We start from the raw sequence: 16,601 nt of genomic DNA on the forward strand, positions 1-16,601 counted from the left end.
TCTCATTTTGTGCAAGCTTAAGATACTGAAAACTATCTAATAAGTACACTGATTCTGGGGTAGTTGATTCTTTATTCATGTAAGTATTAGAGCTCAAAATTGTGTTTCTTCCCAAATAACTGAAACAGCTCTTTAACAAAGCAGCAAATTTAATACAGCACAGATATTGTCACTGTGTCCTTTTAGCAGGTAATTTCATTTCACCAGTGCAAATTTTATTGTAACTACCTTCTACTGCTTCTCTCCTCTCAAACTTTTCCTGTTTCATAACACTCTGGCAACCCAACATCTTGCTTTGAAACAGCTTTGAAAACCTGGCTTATGGCCAACTTGCAACTGATACTACAGTTTAAATACCTTCCTAGCAAAGTTGCAAAAACTTCAAAACACTCTGGGATCAGTCATTAAAATGTTTTTGTTTCAGTTACAACACTAATGAAAACCAAATGTCTACATTTATTTTAGCTGGCTTAATGGTCTGGGGATTTCACTTAAAAGAAAGGTCTGAATCAACCCTCATTTACTTGACTGAACAGATTAGCACAACAACATTGTAGAAAGATATGGATAATATTTTTAAAAGATTTAATAAGAGTGTTTCAGCCACAGATTCAATTAAGGAGGCCCAATTAATTGCCTCAATTTTATTCTTCTTCTCTAAAGCCTTCAATTACAGTGCACCCGAAACCATGCACTTTTAGCTGCAAGTTTAAAAGGCTCAATTTGCCAACAGATTTAAGACACAAAACTAATGCTATGGCTACAGGATATAGGCTACTGCAAACTATGCTTCTACTATCCAAATAAGGTACAAAATAACAGACTCTGCCTGAAGTTTAAGCCATCCCAAAGTGTCTGCTTGTAAAAGATACCACCGTGTTCTGCAAGTGTATCTCTCAGTTGTACACATGCCACATTCAGTGAACATGGGAATATTCCGGGTGGGAATCACAGCATGCTAAATGAAATGCTTCATACAAAGCTGTCTTTCAGCTGCAAGTTATGACATTCTGCCACTGGTTTAATCCATACCCTCTACAATCAAGTCAGAGAATTCTATGCTGGTTTTGTACAGCCTTCGCCATCTACAATGAATTAATGTTTCAGCAACATTTTATCCCTAAATTCGTTTTTGAACACTTTGTACATACTCCTCCACAGCAAAGAATATCAAAGTTCTGCTAAAACAAAACCAACACAAGCTGACACAAATATCTACATTTTCAGTAACAACATTGTTGTTCATCATTTGCATCTCAAGATATCCAGAGCATGCACCACCTGTTTCCAACTAGCACTCAAACTGTTCAACTGCATGTTAATGACAGCTGCTAAAAAGTCTAAAATATCAGGGAAAACAAATAAAAGTTTAACTGCAGCTCTGCAGGATCGAGGCAAGCCACAGTCTTCTGCTAAATATGAGTCAGTATAATACATACAATGCTCTAATAATGTGTATTTGCACTTCACAGACTCCCTTCACCACCATTATAACTGTAATGTTCACAGGAATGCCAGCATTTGTGGGCAACAACTGTTTCTAGGACAGGAGAGTGAGCAAGTGCTCTGTGCACTAACAGAGTTTTACAGACCTAAGAAATCCCTAGCAGAGAGTTCCCAGTACACATCCCTAGCATGCACATCCATGCTATTTAGCCAGAAACACAGAGCAAAAAACCCGCTCGAGAGGTGATACCAAATGCACAAATGCCAACCCAAAAATATATTTTAAATAAATGAATCTCAAATTATTAATCTTCTATTCCCTAAAATATGTAAAAGCATATATATAGGAAGAAATTAAAGGTTACAGATCACTGATCAGCCAATAAGTAGGCTTTATAACATCAATTTTAAGTGCATTGCCACTTTACTTGAAAGTGCAGTTTACTTATGAACATTGACATTCTTGCCGTGCCTTCAAAAGTATGTAGAGCTCTCTGTGTGTAGAAATCCTTCTTTCTAGCACAGCAAGACACTGAAAAGAGTAACTTTTTGTGTGCTTAATTCAGAGTTTCACAAAAAAATCACATGCTCACAGTAATTCTATTAATTTCGCTACTTAAGAGGTTCCTTTACAGACACTGGGATACAGAATTCTAGCACTAAATAGCTTATAATAGGAGAAAATAACAATACCTAAAATTAGTACACTTATGTTTCATAAAAAAACATAACAACATAAAAGGTATCCAAGGCCTTAGGTCTCTGCCCTGGTCAGGACTTTATAGGTGATGGACATCACATCAAGAGCACCAGAAGCAAAGAATCCATTCTCAAACTTTCAGCTGAATTATCACTAAAAGTAACAGGTAGGAAGATTAAATAATTCAACTATTTAAATGAGAATGAAAAAATATGGTAAGAATAATTTCTTATTCCTTTACTTTGCAAATCCACACACCTGCTTGCTACTACTCTGGGAGAGAATCAAGACATACTGTTTAGACAGTCATTTCTCTTACGTGGATAAGAACAGTATGAACTCAACCACACCCTTCAAGAAACTATAAAAATACCATTTCTCAGTATGAATTTTCTCAAACCCTGGCAGCCTTACAGGACAGTCACATACACAACTCTAGCCAGCAAAGAGGTCCCCTATAGAACTTTCAGATATATACAACAACGCCTTCATTAATTAAACTCAGCATACCTACCTATCACAATTTCTCTCAGGCATTCAGCACAGGAAGATTAATAGAGACCATGTGGATCAAATAAAGAATAACAAATCTTTGCAAAAATACAGTTGGAGAGAAACTCCTGCTATCAAGTACTGTTTGCACAAAGCAGCACAGAAGTGCAAATCATAAACTCTCAGGAAACTCCCACATCCCATCTGCATACAAGGGGAATTTCAAGGTTTAAACCTAACCCATGGTTTGGGACAAACTTCTCAAATGTGAATCTTTTAAACAGTAATGCAAATTTATTCCTCTCTCAAAGGAAAACAATTACATCAAAAGCAGATTGCAGAGAAACAACAATAATTAAGTCTCATAAATTCGGAATATTAAGATTGATTTTTATGGCTCATAGAACAAGCTTCGATTTCTTGCATGAGCTAAGGAATCTTATGTGAAAAAACTGAGGAAAAAAACAGATAAGTATTAAGTAAACCAGAATCTAACAGATGAGCATTCTCACTTTAATGCCTCATGTAAGTGGCTATTTAGTTCCAAATGTACCTCATATCCCATGAGCTGTTCCAGAAGAGTAATACAGAGGCAAGTGTAAGAACAAGGTGGCTGCTCAGCTTCCTCCATGTCAACACACTCATAGGAGCAGTCACCCCTTTTGGAATAAGAGAACAAAATTCTAGGTATCTTATTTTTTCCCCTGACATTCTGCATCTGAGGCACTTTCTACTGTGCAATAAGTGTTAATCTGAAAACATTTAATAGAGTGCTCCGTGAATAGTTAGGATCTTGATGGCTGGCAGCGTCAGCATTGGAAGCTGGCTGTTGGGTCAGGACAGAGGATTGATGGAAAATGAAGTAATCCAACAGATGTATACAGAACTTTGGATTTTCTTCCCTGTCACTAGCCCAAGCACAATTTCCAGGTATGGAAAATAAACACATGGGATGATTGAAAAAAAAACCAAAACAACCAAACACAGGGGCTTTTTATCTAGAAATCTACTTGGAAATTAGGCTTGAACTGCCATAAAAGCACACTACCCCAAGAGCATTTGGTAACTGGTGATTATCAGCAGAGACAGATTGGTATTTTTAAGACAACACCTAATAAGCATAGACTGCAAAAGGCATTCATCCCCAAGCACTGTCATGCTGTAATATCCTGACGAATTTGTACATTTGTGGTACATGGGCTATATATTAGAGGTAGGACAGGGAGCCACATCACATCAGGCCTCAAAACTTGAAGTTAAAAATCCTTTTCTTGGAGATTCCAGTGAAAATTCTCACAACTTCATTTAGTCCTAGACATGTGATTCTAGCCTCCTGAAATCCAAGCTCACTTTCTGCCCAAAGAAGTTGAACTTGTGTCAAAGAAAACTAGACTACAGCTTGCCTCACTATTCTGCAAGATAAAGGTTCTCTCTCTGGCACACGCTCCTGAACAGATGTTTGGCTACAAAGAAGGACCCAACCAAACTGTATCTCCAAAGAGGTGCAGGAAGTACAGACTCCGTGTTCCTGTTTCTGAGTGGAAAATGAAGGTGTATTTAGCTCGAACAAGTCACTCAAGGTTTGCACTATACCTATAAAAGCAATGAAAGAGCTCTTCTATTACACATGCATAGCCTATAACACAGCTGTATCTGTACCTATCACCTCACAAAGACACCTCTGGCTATTGCTATGGATACTAAACCCATAGAACATCTTGTTACCTTCATTTGGAAACTCAGCTCAGACATACTGCACTAAAATTAGCACACTGAGGGTATTTCATTTACGCATTTTAAAATACACATGACATTTCTTTGCAGAGACATTTCAGATTTTTGGAACACACAAGGCATAAGACTCTCACACTTCCATCAAAATACCTTTAATAAACTTTACGTGTGAGATAACTTGAAAAGGTTGACAGTAGAGCTCGTAAGGGAACCGACTGGTACAGTTAGATCTTGCCCAGGCTTCTCCCCCTGCCTTTGATGATGAAGTGGAAGGGGACAGAGTCATTGTGGCTGTGGAGTTTCACAATTAAGTTTATCACAGCACGTAAACGAGGCTCGATTTTACCAAGACAACTGCTGCTGTTTCTTTTGCCCCAGTAAAAGCAGTCACCTATCTCCAACAGAGCTGCTTCTTTAAGAGGTGTTTCTTCCTTATCTTCCACTTTCCACAAGAGTACGTTCACCTTTTCATTCAGGTCCACTATGTTGCCTCTTGACTTTTGCCTTCTCTTTTGGCTTATTTGACAAAAAGAAAACTATCCATGTGTCCTGCAGCAGTTGTTTATCTTGTCCTTAAGGACTGCACAGCTTACAACAAGACATGAGCAGCACTTGTACCTTCCCTATGACAAAGACAGGGTTCGTTTTCTTCAGCTTTCAAACATGCCTGCCCGTGCCTCTTCCAGTGTGACCTGGGAAAGGAACAAGTTAATGTTTGACTTCTGTTTTAACTGTATACTTTTTCTAGTGGTTACTTAATAGCAGAGTCTGGTGTGCTGAGCAGGTAGTTTGCATGGGCTTGAAAGTCAGCAGTCTGTATTTCTGAATCAGGATTTCAGAGGTTATATAAACACATTTATCTTTGTGGTCTTTATTTTGGAAGGGGAGAAAAGTAAATGAGCAGTTAGGAAGGAGCGAAGCAGAGGATTTGGAAGGCAGAGAACTGACCAGAAACATACTTTAAGTGTTGTATTATGTAAGTAGTCTCTCCTGGGCATTTGATCTACGCATGCAGGAGTTTTATGGCTTAATTTCCTTGTTATGTCAGTTCTTAGCGAAAAAAAAAAAATCACCATCCCCTTTTCACCATTCATGGCAAGTCTAGGACCTTTTCTTGCCTCATGCAGGTCCATGAGATACAGCAGGTTTTAGTGGCAATACTGCATTCCTCAGTTCTGGGCACGTGCCCTCCCTATTTAAATGCTGATTGACAGGACTCCAACACACTACACAGGGCACACAAAATCAGCAGGGTTATTTTACTGCAGAGGGAATAAAGCAACCTCAACAACTGACAAGCTAGTGCAGAGTAAAGATATACACAGGAACATCTCTGCATTAAGTAATTTCAAAGTGAATTTAATCCATTCTGAAAGCAGAGAGTAGAATTTACATTCACTGGCCAGTTAACTCCCAATGAGAACAGCATCATTTGAAAGCAGAACATCCATTTGTAAATAGTTAGCATGAACCTTCTCTACCTCACTCCTCTGTAAACAAACATTAAGAACCTGACATATCCATGGCAACTTGTGCTGTGGAAACAAGAATTGAACATAACCTTTTAAAAAATTATGCCAGTTCTTTCACAAAGAATTCAGTGAACGAATTATAAACCCTGTGAGGTGACGTTTATAATAAATTTAAATGCAAACGTCTGTGGAGGCCTTAAAACAGCACCTGCAGAAAGAAGCCTGCAGGGATTTCATCCTGATGCTACCAGTTTTAACAAAGGTAAATCATTGCCCTAAAGACCCCACACACCCTCTCACTCTTCAACACTGCTGGTTCGTCCAACCAGAATGACATCATATGAGCATTGCCCTCAGCCTCACATGGAACTAAAATTAAAAACCAAATCCTTAGGCTAGCTGCATTTCTATAACAATGCTACAAGTCAAACCAGTTAATACTGATACAGCCTTCCCACTTGGAAAAGAACAGAACTGGGATTCCAATAAAATTTTGAATTCTGCAAGCTTTCTGTACCCTTATAAATGAAACAAATCAACAACTAGACCATACATCTGAATTCCTTGAGAAAGGAGCTCTCTTCAATAGTAGTGGGAGAAAAAAAGCAAAGGAAGAAAAGAGGAGTTTGCATTTTCCATACACAAAGACTAGGGAAAATACCACAGTCGTAGGTATTTTTCAACCTACCAAAATTTAAATTATTGTTCTTTAACCTGAAGATACTGTATCAGAATAAATCAAAGACCCTAAAAATCCATGAATGAAAACCTTGGGCTTACATTCTAAGTTTTAATGTGGAAAGACATGTTTGAGAGTTTTCATCTCTGCAGCTAGAGACAAAAAAATTAATCCTTACAGCATTACATTCTATGTGTGGAAAACAGGGCCAGGAATTAAACATGCCCTTCAGCAAATCGTAATTCAACAACATGTCTAAGATTAAGATGCTGACAGTTCTGTCTCCCAGGCCCAAGTTCCTGCTACCAGAGTACATTGCCTCTTAATTCATGCATTTTAATTGCCAGGTTTAGAAAAAAAGGCATGCAAGATAAAGACTGGTATCTGCTAATGAGGGAATGGTTTATATTATATCTTAATTCTAACTCAGAGTAATGAGCAAAGCAGTCTGAAATCTAAGAATCTGATATCAAACTTACCATGGGGTAAGAGTCTAATTTCTCCCTCATCCCCAAAGCAATTTTACATATAGCTGGGGAATAAAGTTTGATTCTGGAAGTTTGTAGCCATCAGTATACACTTACTGTATCAACTGGAAGATATTTACAGACATGAAATGGAAGTGAGCCAGAAGATTTATAAAAGTATTTCCCCCTCTCCTCCAATGCAATATTACTTTTCTTTGAAGAGCAGGGAGTGGAAATGAGAGAGTACAGATGTGCAATTTTGATAGCAAGACCCATTAGCACGAAATGAGAAGGTGATTAACATGGGCCCAATGCTATTAAACACTTTGATACCTTTTTAATTCGAATGCCCCTGCTTTCAAGAAAGCCTTCTAGGATTTTCTAATTCTCTAATGGTTAGAAAGGAGCTCAATCAATCTGCTAATCCTGCCTCTCAGGACTGGGAGAGAAAAACACGGTCTAGACATAGTTAATCTGTGCCTTATGAGGCACTCTAAAAATGGAAATACCATAGTCTTCCCAAGCAATCTATTTTCTAATGCCCATTTACACCATCTTTGTTGCAGTTTAAACACGTTATCAGTGGTTCTGTTGTCAGTGACTACACTGAAAAACACTCTCCTTGTTTATATCTCACCTGAAAACAATTCTTCCTTCTCTCTGTAGTCTTCTGTTCTTTAAGGGAAACAGTTCTATATCTCTGTGAATAAAATAATTACATTTTCAAGACTTTATCCTTTACTTTCCTCGATGCTCTCTCAAAGTACTGTAGCTTTTCCTGGGCTGAAATGCCTAAGCCTAGCATGGAGGACTGTCAGGTGCTGTACAGAAACTTAACCTGAATACACGTCACAGCACACCTGAGCTGTTTGCATCATCTGTGTTAACAGAATCATATCTGTCTTCTTAACAGCAACACTCCCAGACACTTTGCACCAAGCTCATTCTACTGCCCCACAGTCTTCTAGTAGAGATAAATAAATAGAGGATCTTGAATCTTGTCCTTATCCAAAAGGCATGGTTTTTTCCCCCCTCTCAGACTGCTTCTCCACTTCCTTCAAGTCATTCTGAACCCTAACCACGTTTTCCAATGCACTGGCAGCAATTCCTAGCTTGATACCATCTGCTGTTAATACTGCATCGCCTTAACGTTTCACTTAAGTCAAAATTACTGACAGAACCCTGCAGAGATCATTCAGTCTAGACATCCTCTGGTCTGACAGTGATCCATGAAACTAAGGCTTTTCACCAACTTTACAGTATTTAGAGAAACATCCTTGCTTATCCCACAGAAAAATCCATTAGAATAACTAATTAAACTAAGAACATATTTGTTTCTACCAAACAAGACTGGATATCATGCCATGAAATGAGACTTGAGAGGTTGTGAATTTTGGTTTGAGAAAACCCACATTTATGTTTATTTATCACCTTTATTACTTGTTACTAAAAAAAGCTTATCAAATAGTTCACATGTGTTGCAATGTTTTAGGAAGTGGACTCCAGATCTCCAGTGCTTCTTTTCCACCTGTCCCACGCAGATACAGGTACTGGGCTTGGCTTCTCTCCCCATTTAAAGAGCTTTATATGTCTACATGGAAGCTGATATCGGTTCTGCAACCAGGAACGAGGCAAACCAAACTATCCTTCATTAAAATTTCACCTGCTTTTCAAATTACCACTTTTGTAAGTGTTCTTCATCATCTTCTTTATCTAAGAAAAGTTCCTCTGTTTCTGGGGTCAGGTATAATTACAGCTTAACCTGCAATAAAGAGATCTGAAGCAACAAGTGCACTGAACATACAGTTTTCTAAGCATCACGTTATGTTTCTTCACTAAGTAGCAGGCCAAGCCCTTATTCTTCTTCTCACCATAAACTATTCTATAAGTACACTGTCTTAATTAAAGTAAGGATAAAAGGATGTCCTTTGTATCAAATGTGCCTGAGCAGACCACAGAAGAGCTAGGCCTATAGAAAAATCTCTTTAGAGACAGGAATATACTAATGTAAACAGTTCATTGTACAGTATAATCCCTTTGTATCATGCACTTCCATTATTTTACCTTATTTACCATTTAACCCTTATTCTAAAATTGCTTAACTTTGTCTCAATGTCAGAACTTCCAACTAATACATGTTCCTTATCAATTTATGGAAAGAAATCCATATTTTAAAGTACAAATCCAGAATTTGAAGAGTAAAGCAGTACAATCATTTGGGGATATCATTCAGACCCATTATTACCAGTTTACTAAATTTTAACTTAAAACCTCTGACAGTAGGGCACTGACCAGCAGAACCATCTCTCAGCTGGAAAGGGCAATGCTGAAGGTACCGGACAAGAGGGAGCTCTGTTAATTCCTGTTGGACTGCAAAAGTAAGGAGTCATCTCAGCGTCTCATAATCCCATTACTAGGGCTTCAGTTTGTGGGATTTACAGATTTAGCACCCTACATTCTAAATGCAGCAAGAAACTCTGAACAGCATATTCAAATCACCTTTGGGGGTTTAGTGGAAAAGAAAAGAAGGTGGGAAATTTAAGAAAAAACAAAATCACGTTTGGCACAAGCAAAGAGATGTGGTTTCTCCTGCCTAGATAGTAAAAAAAAAACAAACTAGAAATTCATATATTTTTGAAAGTCAGTAATTTTTTTATTGTGTATGCAATTGGCAGAGCCACATCAAAGAGAAGTTAAAGAGTTTTGCAAAGTAAGAGAAGCTAAGAGAGGGATAAGCCTCCCCCAATCCATTCAACATCACACATCAGTGATCAAAATCTATTTAAAAAAATAATTTAAAAACCTTTCCATTTCCCCAGAAAGCAGTTTGGTTTGTAGAAATCAACCATATCCAGGGCAATAACAACCAGCCATGTGACCCTCTTATGGAAAGGCCATGGAAAAAAAAAAATAAATCTGTCTGGAGTTTGTGTTGGCCAGGCAAATCAATATACTTAGTCATAACTCATTCTCACTGCTTACAAAGCAAGTAATTGTTTTCCCACTAATGCCATCTCTACCATTTTTAACAGAGAACAAGTTGCAAAAGTACTGAGCTTGCAGCAGATCCAACTGGCTTTGCTTGACAGCAAAGAAAAGCAGAGAAAATCAGTTTACTGATGCAATAGTTAAGCAGTAACACATAAAAAAAGCCAGTTACATTTCACAGTCAACCACAACACTACTTTCTTCAGTTTAATGTAGAAACATTATTACACAATGACACATTTCCAAAACCCTTAATACAAATCTTGCTTTTTCAGTTCAACAAGTTTCACTGTCAAAGAAAATACCTAAAAAGTGTCTAGGATTATTCAGGATCTTTACTGCCACACAAGTAAGTTCTACACTATATTAATGATCTTGGTTTTAATAATGATTTCAGTTTTAATTCCATTATGTTTTTATAAAGGTATCAGCATGACATGCATTTCAGATGATTTAACTTCAAAGGGTTAAGATTAAGTTACTGAATTCTTGCAATACCTGCTGTAGTTTTTTATGGTATTAAAGAAGCTATCAACAATAAGTGAGAACATATGTTTAAGACTAGGGTAAAGTTTACTCCAAGAGGCAAAAATTCCCTTCAGCTTTATATAATTAGTTTGAACAGCATACGTATTAAAGAAAATATTTTAGCTTACTTACATATTCAAACTATGTGGCATGGTACTCTGTGATTTTGTAAGCCCAAAACATCATAACTGCAGCAATCTTCAATTAATTATGTAGTTCTCAAAATTCCCCTCTTCCTTCCTCCCACCTAAAGATATCTCCACATCACCCAGTTTTTATGCAACTTCAAGAAGTGCTGCCCAACAGGGGTGTATCCATATCAAATAGTTTTACTATTAGAAATGGATCCTATCAGCTGTATTGCTGAGCACAGCAACTACTTGCAGCAAACAAAAGGGAAAAAAATACCTAAGAAAGTCTTTTAAGTTCACATCAAGTCTAAAAGCTTCTTCAGTCCAAGCCTATAAGTATCGAGTACCCTCCATATCTTGTAACAACTAATAGGAAAGTGCAAAACTCTGAAGACCACAAATGAGGCCTTGCAAAAAAAACCCCAAAAAAAACAAAAAAAAACCCAACAAAAAAACAACAAACAAACTACGAAACTCTGAGCTTTAATTCCATCACTACCCTGAAGCACAAGTGTAATCTGAGCTGTACCATTCCGCTCACATTCCAGGTAAAATGAATTTTGTGTTTACAAAATGTGTCTTCTCAAATCTCACTACTGATGCTCCATTGTGTCTATAAATATTTAATCCTGACAAACACTTCCCGAAAGGCAGCTCAAACACGCATTATTGGCAGATGCATCTCCTCTAACACAAAACACAGAAAAATTCTTACGTTACAACTACAATTAAAAATGGCATTGGAAAAGATGCCTTAAAGAGAGAAGCACTAAAAGAAACAGTTCTTAAGTCGGTCACTTCACGGCTAAAATATTTTTTAAACATACTCATTGATCAGACAGTGCAAGTCCCAGGAAGATGATGATGATGATGCTGCGCTTAAACTTTGAAACCTGAAACAATTCTCATTGCGGCTCTGTTCAAACACTCAGTAAACAGCAAACACTTTTGAAAAGCAAGGCACAAGCACAGTATCAGCTGTGGCAATAAACCTTACCTCCTTTGAAATTTACTCCCTGGTTCAGCGGACAGGCAGGTCTTATCACATGCAAGGATGGCAATGGCACAGAGAAATACCAGGAAGTCTAAAACAAGGCTGTTTACAGCCCCTGACCAACCTTAGTTACATAAAGAGAGAAGATAAGAATTGAAGTTGTAGGAGGGGGAGATACGCTTGTCAACCCAAGAATAACAATAGTTTAATTTCTAAACACTATGGCTCTGCACAAGAAAGGACTATTACTGAGCACGCACGCTTCACCCAGGAACATAAGTGTTTTCAGATGAGAAGGCAAACATTTTCTCCCAATAAAGTCTATCTCCCTCCCATTTTATCTGCATGTGAAGTTCATTAACAAGGAGAGACTACACAAGACTAAACCACAGTATCCATCTGCTAATAGTTATGGCTTAATTCAGTCATTTTTATTAATTTGTGTTACATAGCACAAGAGTTATGTTGTACTATAGACAGCACAAGAATGTTTTTATCATGCTGCGTTTGTCTGTTTCTACAAAAACAACAATGCTATACATTAAAATACACAGCAAGACCTTTCTTCAGAGACTTGAATGCAGAAAGCTAATATTATTCCCAGTCATATATTGACTACACCAACCCACCAGAAAGCAAGTTTTTCACATCTCCCATAGAGGATAAAGATGGGGAGAGGAATAAGAACAGGGAGGGCAGAGTGTTTCCTTCTCAGCTTCTATAAGCTGAGCACACCGTGACCAACACTCTGGGCTCTGCACTACTGAGGACATCCAGCATGGCACGCTAACATGTCCCTCTTGAGGTTACCCATACAGCTTCTCTTCTTTTGGGATGCACATCTCCAGCTGTCTCCATACCATGAGACCTCCAGTTCCCCACCTCAGAACTCAGATTCCCCTCATCAGCATCATCTTTAGTCTCCCATGACCCCTGGCTCTGCCCCACTCCATTTCCCCAAAACCTCTTTCATTCCTTTTCTTTTCCCCACTCACCTGGCCTGATTGTTTCCACTTCCAGATCTTCTTCCCAGATCACCATCTGACACTGGTTCCCCTTCCCCACAACTCTCACAGACAGATTTATTTCTGTTAATATTGAATGCTGGAGAATCTCCCAGAATAATTTAAGCTGCTATTTATAAGCATGTTTCACTTCTATAAAATTGCTTCACATACAGGTCAGACCTTCCCAACCAAAGAATCCTCTCTGTTATTCTACCTTCCTCAAAACGTATTCTATATTTCTCAAAGTCTCTTGATTTTGAGTCACAGAATCATTTAGGCTGGAAAAGACCTCTAAGATCATCGAGTCCAGCCATTAACCCAACACTGCCAAGTCCACCACTAAACCACATCCCTAAGCACCACATCTACACATTTTTGAATGTTTATAGGGATAGTGACAACAGCACTTCCCTGGGCAGCCTGTTCCAATGCTTGACCACCCTTTCAATGAAGACATTTTTCCAAATATCCAATCTAAACCTCCCCTGGAGCAACTTGAGGCTGTTTATTCCTGTCCTATCACTTGCTACCTGGGAGTAAAAGACCGACTCCCACCTGGCTACAACCTCCTTTCAGGTAGTTATAGAAAGCAATAAGGTCTCTCCGAGGCTCCTTTTCTTCAGACTAAACAATCCCAGTTCCCTCAGCCATTCCTCATGTGGCAGATAAAATTCACACTGTTTTTGACTAATGCAAGCCTCAAAAATCAAAATTCAGATGGAAATTTCCTGTGGCTATTCTATTAATGACATTCAACAACAGCATTAATGTATCACACCTCAAGAAGAAAACCCCTTAAAAGGGTATGCTACTTTAACAGAGGTCTCATTTTTATGGTAGAGCTAAAAAGTATTTTGTTTACAACAAAACACCAATCTGTTGATAGTTATTTGCATTAAAAACTTCAGTATCAAACAAGCAGTAGTTACAAGGTTTGACTATTTTAGCGTTACAGTCTTACTGAATGTGTGATTTAGAGACTACAATCTACTCTTACACCAAAGTTAAAGCAACCTGCTTTTTTTTTCTTTTAATATAAGAACATTTTCACACCTTCCTGTAGTATTTAATTTTTGCTGCACTTCACACCAAAGCCCAGCAGACTTTGTAAAAACTGTTCACAGGAAATCACACTAAACTCAGAAATACCATATGGCTGCTGAACAAGAAAATAGCCATAGTTACCAAACCAAATTAATGCCATTGATCACTTTAAAGAGAGATAGTTGTAGGCTTGCTAATTATCTGAGGTGCTTATTATATATTTCAAAGTTTGAAAGTAATTCTATCCCTCTATCAAAGCTAGTAAATCAATCATCTCTGTTAAAGGCTTAGAGAAAAAGTCAAGCTTACTGCTTAAAACTACAGTCAACATATGAGAAGCATTACTATGAAAGCCATTCAAAAAGCCTCCTCATGGGAAAGGGTAACATTATGAGAACTAAGTGTTTTCACATGTTCTTTTTACCTTTGTTCTTTTATAGTCTTATTTTTCACCTCTCCTACAGCAAGATTTTTTTGGAGGCTACTAATCTGAATTCCATCTCTTTCTTCTCAAGGCCCCTTGGGACCACTTCTCCCCCAGCACTGTCTTTTGTTCCTCCTACAGTAATTCTCTGATCAGTCAAAAATAGCTTCACATGGCATTCTCCAACAGAGTCAGGAATCTGCAATTGTAGCAGATTTGGAAAGGAGGACTGAAAAAAAAATCATTTGAAGAGAAAATCCCCATGTCCTCAGCAATGTTGAAAGCCTGTCTGCTAAGAAATAGAGAACAAGCTTCATCCTGAAGTCATGTCTCCCATGCACTACTGAGCAAGAGAAGGGCATCACCTTAAAGCAAAGGTATTGCTCCACAGACAGGAGAGCCAAGCCACTGACACTGCCCTCTTCCAGGTGCCATGAAGGCAAACAGACATCGCTGTGGCCCTATTTATCATTTCACATAATTTTCCAAAAGCTTAACTTCACTACAATGAGCTCAAAAGCAGGCTACAAAAAATGGAAAACCCAACTGTTGCATTTTATTTCCTACATGAAGAAGGAAGGTTTTTTGCCCCCCAAAAGGGAAAAAACCCCTCCAGAGTCCTGCTATAAAGTTTCAAATCCTATGACAGTCACCTCTGTTTTGCACCACTATAGTGTCAGGTCCCAATTTCAACATCCATCTGCTTTTAACCAACATACACATTTAAGCTTCTAATCTCAAAATAACTGTGTCCTCAAGCTAGGCTATTATATTACTACAGGATATTACTCCCTTCTCTATAAAGGACAAAATAAATCTTTTTGCAGAATTTCATTTTTCTTTCTATTTAATGACTGCCAAAATACCTTACACTACAGTCATGGTATAGTTCAATCACTCTACTGCTGAACAGAATAGGAATGTCAAAGGCTGTTTTGTTACTTTGTTTCACATTTAAAGATAATTATTTAAGCAAAAAAAAACAACCCAAAAACAAAACCCCACACCTGGATGTTTGTTTGCCTCTTTAATTTGTACCTCAGTTCACACATACATTCAGCACTCAGCACAGCAGCATCCCAGTACTAGTTGCAGTTTCTGGGAGCTACTGAAACCAGTTTCTGGCAGCTACTGAAAAACTGAAGCAGCACAAGTCATTTATTTTACATACATTCATGTTTTGTTTTGTTCTGAATGTAAAATAAATATAACTTGTACATGTTATATACATTATCATACAGTGTGAACGTTTATAAGAATGTTAGCGTCAACAATTTAGTGATTATAAGCTAAAGTATCTGCCACAAGAGTCTACAAATCATAGAATCACACAATATTCCAATTTGGAAGGGAACCACAAGGATCATCCACTTCAACTCCTGGCTCTGAAGAGGACAATCCCAAGAATCACACAATGTGTCTGAGAACATTGTCCCAACACTTCTTGAACTCTGGTAGTCTTGGTGCCGTGCCTCTGCTCCAAAAATAGCTACGTCCCGTCCCCCCCCCTTGGCTGTTTCACACTAGATCTCTTTCACTTCCATCCCTGCAGGCTGCTTGCTTCAGGCTCTTATTCCTTTGTCCAATTAAGAAATCCCTTCTTCCTTCCAGTCTCAATTCATCCCAACTGCTTCCCTGCACATTTATTTGCCTGCAGTTCCACCAATCAACACTTATAAAGTGGAGCACATTTATAAGCCCACTGACAATTTAGATGCTTTGTCCTAAATGTTTGGGGGAGTGGGTTGGCTCAGTTGGTTAGAGCATGGTGCTAATCATGCCAAGGTTGTGGATTCAATCCCCACACGGCCCATTCACTTAAGAGTTAGACTCTATGATCTTTGTGGGTCCCTTCCAACTCAGAATATTCTGTGAACATCTGAAACATTCTATTACTATTTCACAGGTTTGTCCAAGCCAGGTATTCTATAACAAGCTACTTGCAATTCTGATCAGACAGCTTTTTGCTCATTTAGATCACACACATGCTTTGAGTAACTACAACTCTTCATTCCCCTCCTATAAAGAGCTGGCTTTCATTTACTGACATACAACATGTACCATCAACCATTCCGCCAAACTCTGTTTTTTCATCTTCTCCAGTGGCTGAGAAAAACAGATGGAGTGTCCTATTGTCACCCTCACAGAAGCATTTTCCATTAAGCTTCTGATATCCTCTCCTCCTCTACTAGAAGGAAGATGGGAAGAAAGCAGCAGGTGAGTTGCCCCTCACTCAGAAGGTAACTCTTCCCAAAAGTGGGGTAAAGTGGGAGATCATTCCAATGGCTGCAGGTGCCATCTCTGATAACTCTGGTAACCTGGCTGCTCGCACTGAATCCAGAAATTAAAGGGGCTTCTGCGTCCCTCTGGACAGACCTCTGCCATAATGGGCTCTCCAATACACCTCCAGCATTTCCCACCACCACTGGAAGCAATGCTTAAGCAGCTGATGACAGCATCGGTCCTGCAGACAGAAGTCGGGAATCACCGTATCA

At 38.5% G+C, this 16,601-nt stretch overlaps 1 protein-coding gene across 2 annotated transcripts in view; it reads right to left on the bottom strand.

Moving 5' to 3' along the window:
- DISP1 (dispatched RND transporter family member 1) overlaps positions 1–16,601 on the bottom strand; it is an 89,854-nt gene that overhangs the window by 72,545 nt on the left and 708 nt on the right. The gene's annotated exons all lie outside the window — the stretch shown is intronic.

The sequence above is a fragment of the Lepidothrix coronata genome, unplaced genomic scaffold (genome assembly GCF_001604755.1).
Source record: "Lepidothrix coronata isolate B3197 unplaced genomic scaffold, Lepidothrix_coronata-1.0 Scaffold38, whole genome shotgun sequence".
In the NCBI taxonomy this organism is placed as follows: Eukaryota; Metazoa; Chordata; class Aves; order Passeriformes; family Pipridae; genus Lepidothrix; species Lepidothrix coronata.